The sequence below is a fragment of the Petaurus breviceps genome, unplaced genomic scaffold, assembly GCF_028583685.1.
Source record: "Petaurus breviceps papuanus isolate PSGF00001 unplaced genomic scaffold, PetGlider_PUasm1.0 90644, whole genome shotgun sequence".
In the NCBI taxonomy this organism is placed as follows: domain Eukaryota; kingdom Metazoa; phylum Chordata; class Mammalia; order Diprotodontia; family Petauridae; genus Petaurus; species Petaurus breviceps.
Window position 1 is genome coordinate 4,128,893 of NW_027187298.1, and position 6,243 is coordinate 4,135,135.

Below are 6,243 nucleotides of genomic sequence, written 5' to 3' on the forward strand. Positions count from 1 at the left end.
AAGGAAGGAAGGAAGGAAGGAAGGAAGGAAGGAAGGAAGGAAGGAAGGAAGAAGGAAGAAAGAAAGAAAGAAACAAAGAAAAAAAGAAACAAAGAAAGAAACAAAGAAAGAAAAAGAAAAAGGAAGGAAGGAAGAGAAAGAAAGGAAGGAAGGAAGGAATAAAAGGAGAATAAATGAAAGAAAAGAGAAGAACAAGAAAAGGAGAGAAAGGGGAAGGTCAGGAATCTTACTCAACCACTGTCCCAGAACACTGATTCTACTTGCCTAATCCTCCTCTACCAGAAACCAGGGTATCACCAGGAGATGCTGGAGGATAGGAAAGGACAAGGTTTGACTGGGTAGGTTATAAACATCCAGAGGCCCCTACCTATGCCTGGGGGAGACCAGAATAGTTTTGAAGTTTGCATGGCTAGAAGAGGTCAGTAGTTCAAGAAACAGGACTAAGGAGTGTTGGCAATAATGGGTAAAGGGGTTAGTGTGACTGCATTGGAAGCAAGCACCAGCTTATATTTATGATCAACTGAGAGGATGTATATGACAGTACTTTTGAAATTTTAAGTGCTGTACAAATATAATTATGATTGTTCTAGTAGGTGCTCAATAAATTTTGGCCAGTTGCTTTTTCTCATTTAAAAAATGGAGTGAAGTAAGGGAGTTTAAAACAGCAGCAGCTGCATTTGTCCACACAGTGATGATTTTCAAAAGCACATCCTTTAGAGATGCCAGAAAACACATTTTGTGTCATTTCATTTGCTGGACTTCTAACTGCCCAGCAGGTGTCATTAAGATTTGTGATAAATGTAAATGCTAGAATTTTCATTTAGATCCTAGAATTTGCAGAAAGATATTTCCCATGTGAGGCATGTTTCCCAATACCAAAACATTTGAGTATATGCCTTAGATACTGTATATTCCACTGGGTACATGTGCCCATTTCTTCATAAAAGATATAATGGTGCTGATGAGAAAAAGGAATCCCTGGCGTTTTGTGCTAGATTCTCTTTTCCCACCATTTCAGAAACCTCACAATTTTTTAAAGAGTCATATAAGAAAACCCTACTGTCATTTTGAGATGATGTAGCATGGCTTCTCTAAATTTCAAGTTGTTTCCACATCTATGTATAAAACTAAAATCAAAGCTAAACAATGCTCTTTATCTGACCCAGTAACCCAGGCCTTCATTATAGATTCGTTGTAGTTTTAAGATTTTTAAAATGGTGAATTAAAACCAATATCCTATAGACTCTATCTCCTTCCACCCCCTACAAGGAAATATTGAAACAAACAATATGGAGGTTACCTTGTAATGTGATTGCCAAAGCGATGTAAACATACCTTGCCAATTAAAAAAAGATCAGATTGATCAGAGATTCAGAGTAGGAAGGGACCTTAGAGATTACCTGGTTAAAACTCCTCATTTCTAAAATAAAAGGACTGACAGAGAGAAGTTGAAGTATTCCAAAGCCACATAGATAAACAGCACAAAATTTGAAACCCTATTCTTAGACTTCAGATTCAGTGCTCTTTCTCCTAAATAAGGGTTCCTTAACTTTGTTCCTGTGAACCTGTTTTAAAAAAAGAATATATGTGTATAGGAGTTTATATATATAAAAATATATGTGTATGCATATATGTATATACATGAAAAGAAATATATGTGCCTATATACCCACATGTGTACATATCTGTATTTCAATATAATTGGTTTCCTTGGTAATCCTATGTATTTTATTGGTACACTTAAAAAAACATTATCCTCAGACGAAGTCCATAGGCTTCAAGAAAATTGTCAAAGGGGTCTAAGACATATAGAAAAGGTTATGAACTCTCAAACTAGACCAAGCTGCTTTCTGAGTATTTGATCAATTTAATCTCCTACATTTATACCTGACATATTTATAAACAAATCTATGTATTGACACAAATAACATGATCCTAAGTAGCATGTAAAATTTTTAAGGGTAGGGACTATCTCACTTTTGTCTTTATATTTAGTACTTGGCACAAAGTCAGCATTCAATAAATGATTGCTGAATCATGGATTGATTTATTAAGCCAATGTGCATGGACACAAGTCCAGAATATCTTAAAGTTTCTGCAGTTGAAACTCATAGCTATCTAGCAGTTTGATCACGATATTTACCCATAAGGATAGGGTGTCATGAAATGACTTTTGGACTTCACAGACTAAAATTCCCTAAATTTGCATATTTGTGTTATTGTATTGCCCCCTCTCCACAACGTATGCATTTTTGTTTGTTTTATTTTTATCTGTAGTATTTCCATGTATGTGAATTATTTTTTTCCCACCAAACTGGTCCTAGTGTGTTTAAACTCCAGTCTGGATTCCTGATTTCCAACATATAACTCTTTCATTTAGTTAATAGCTGCAGCATAGCCATAAAGCTGTAATAGTTTATGACTTTCAGGACATAACCTGCAACCACAGACAATATAAATTATATTACATTGTGCTTTATGGTTGTACAAGGCACACCAAGGACCTCACCACTCTTCTGGAGTCAAGGGGAGGGGGTGGGATGAAACTGCCTGCTTGTATTCTTACTTCTTGTCTAAAAAAAAGCCTGTACTCTATGACCCAATGTGTCATAATTCCTTCCCCAGTCATCCCCACAACTGCCCGGCTCACAATTACTGACCCAATACAAAGAGCTTTTTTTTTTGGCTGTAAGGAATGGAGACTACTCCTCATTTTTCCCCTAACTTAACTGACAACTTTCTTACCCAAAAGAAAAAAAAAGCAAACCTCATTTCTGCTATAGACATCGCCAATTATTTTTGAGGGGCCATGCTGTCTAACAAAGCAGGGGTGGTATTCACAACTGCATTGTGCAGCTGCATTTCTCCAAGTGTGTTATTGTTGCAGTAGATTGTGTATTAAGGCTGAAGTCAGCATTGCATTATTCTTCCTCAATTACTAGGGAGCGTCGAAATCCTACCTCTTGTCTTGGCTTAAGGTTAGGCCTCAAAACAGAGGGCAGAGGATGAACCCTTGGTTTCTTAAATGCACGGCCTAAATAAAAAATGAAGATAATAGAGCTTCAGAAATTGTTAAGGGCCAGAGGGAGAGAGCAAACCAGTCATGGCTTTTGAAATGTGGGAAGGCCACTCACTCTTCTGCTGCACCTGCTGCCTGAGCAGAGCTGTGTTATTGAAGAGGGCTGTGGGTCCGATCTGCATATCAAATAGCTGATTTGTAGATGAGGTCATTCATTTTGTGGTCTGTATGTTTGCTGTGTTGGGGATGGGCTGTTGCCTAGCACTGGACCACAAAGTCCCAGCAGGCTTCTTGAGTCAGCAGCTCCCCTCGCCCATCCTGAATTCAAATCTAGTCTTGACCTTAATAAATAAAGCTCTGCAACATCCAGCCTGTCCCTAAGTTCAAAGCACAAGTGATGCATTATGGAGCAATGACTCCCTTTGATGAGTCCAAGCCATCCATTTGGGCACTGTATAAGCAAAGCAGAAGCCTAGTAAGGAACATGCTAACATGGTAATGACAGAGAGGGCTGTGCTGCATAAACACCGGGAAACATTCTTTGACAATTGCAGAGGGCGAGCTTAGGCTTCCGTTATATCAAGGAAAGGAGGATTAAACCAAAGGAGCTCTAGCTGCTTAAATATGTAAACCATGTCAGAATCAGTTTGGGAAAAGTCAATCTAGCTTTCATAAGATGTCTTCTATTGTTCAATTTCAGTCTTCTTACATTTACCACTACCCAGAGAAGACTTCAATTCACCAAGACAGAAGTTCCTCTTCAAAAAAAAGCCTTTTAAAGAATATACAGTTAAGGAAAATTAGATTATAGGCTTTTTCAGTTCAGTCTGTGGCCCCTTTTCTTGTGAAATCGGCCTTCCAAATACAGCAGCCCTCAAACACTGTAGTCAGTCTTCACTGCCAATATTTTCCTAGAGGTTTGTAGAAGCACTTCCAGAAAAGTGTGTAACTTGATGTTTTGACAGGAAAGGACTCCAAACGAGGATTCTTGAAGGTTATTCCAGAAACCTTCTGTTAAGTAAGAAAGGCATAGAATCCAGAACTCATGAAGGATTATGTGACTGCCATCCAACTACCATAATTAATTTCAGAGAGCCATCACAGGGTTTGCAACCAGGTGGAAAAGTTTTTGACCAGAACAATTCATGAAACTGTGTAGGTGAAGAGTATAATCACATAGATGACATCATGTATTCTTGAACCTTGAAATTGGTTGAGCTGGAATTACCTGATCAAATTTTCTGATACAAATGTTGGTCTTGAAAAATAAAGGATTAGTTAACAAAACTGGCATGCTTTCAAACAAGAAGTGGTCCTAGAATGCACTTGGTACCTATGGTCATGTAGATCCCACTTTTCATTTTTTTATCTTACCCTCAATAAGAAGAATCCAGAAGATGCTTTTGCCTGCTACAAAGTGGTCTTGAAATTATCCTGGAAAGCCTATAGATGTGATTCTACAGCATCCTTCATAGCCAACAGTGTCTATGGAAAAAAATCACCTCGAATCTTTGAGTTCAAACAGGCAACATGTGAAAACTGCAACTCAAAATAAAATTGTGTGCTGATAATGTATGATCAATTATCTGAGACTCCTCTGAGTGAAAGTACAGCTGAAATGACACCTCTAGGAATCCTAATCAGATTCCCTCACCCAGAATTTCTTTCTCCCTCTCCTGAATTTTCATTGCACTATTTGCCCATTCTTTATGTGCTTGAATATTCCAATATATTTCTGTTTATTTAAGAACATATCTTTCTTATAGAACCTATTATAGTGGAAGCTCTGTGGGAGTTGGGTCTATGCTTCATGTGTGTTGCCATTAGTGCCTAACACATCGCTTTTGCACATGGTAGGTGTTCAATAAATGTCTGTTGAATTAAACTAATTTAAATTGTGCATGAAACATAATGGACACAAGCTTTTCACAAAACGATAATATTGGCTCCATAATAGCCCTACCTCACATTTCTATAGCACTTACATTTTATAAAGTGTTTTCCTTATAACATCCCTGTGAGGCAGAGTTTTGCAGCATACCCAGGGAGGCATGGCTAGTATGTGTCAGTGGAGGTTCCTGAAATTATTCAGGGGTATGAAGATAATGAGGAAGGAACGTCATAAGTATTCTATCAGCCATGATGCCGAAGGATAGGATAACAAATTTAGACCAAAAGGCACAGTAAAATTCATTTAGTCTAACTAACCCTCTCAATTTATAGATGAGGAAACTGAGGAACAAAGGAAGGAGCTGACTTGCCTAAGTTCACACAGGTTAAAAATGGCAGAGACAGGATTTAAACTTAGTTCCTCTGACCTCAAATGCAACAGTCTTTCCCCCAACATTATGATGCCTCTCTGTTCCCAGGGAAATGGATTTCATTACTTTCCATTGAGAAGTATTTCAGTATGATCTTCCTTGCAATGTCAAATTCTATTAATAATGTCTACCATATCTGTGCTGTTTTACAGTTTTGAAAACATTTTCACTAATCTCATCTGATTTTCACCAGGATCTTGTGAGTCAGACAATGCAACTTTTATTTACCTCCAGTTTACAGATGATCAAGGTCCAGAAAAGTGAAATGACTTCCCTGAAATCATATAGTACACTAGTTTCAGAGATAGAATAAGAATCTTGGCCATTTTTACTTCAAGTCTAGTACTCTTGCCTTTATATTCCAAAATTTGAAAGAGAAGGCATTTAGGGAAATGAATTTTTTTTTGAAAATTCGCTGGTGGCTATAATTTGAAAATAGAAGTATGTCCAAAAAGAATGGGGTGGTGAAGTTTCAACACAACTCATATTTTCCTACTTTAAGCAATACCTCCTATATTATTAATTATATAAGAAAAATTCAAGTGCCTACACATTCTGGGAACACAATTATGGGAACACATCCAATGACTTTATATTTCCAGTTTAAGTCTGTTTGTTCCCACTGGGGGGGGGGGGGGGGGAATAATTGTGCTCTGGTGGTCAGGTGACACCAACCACTCAAATAAGCCTGGATCACAAAGAGGAACCTTCCCCTGACCAACTCTGAGAAAAGACACAATCTCCCCAAAGCAAAATCAAATAATGAACACTAAATAGGCCAATATACCCGGAGAACCCAGGAGGAGTCAAATTTGCATCTCGATACAGCCTGATCCCTGACCCTTTTTTGCAGACCAAAAGCCCATTGAAATCCTGGGTTCTTGGCCACAGATTAATGGGCCT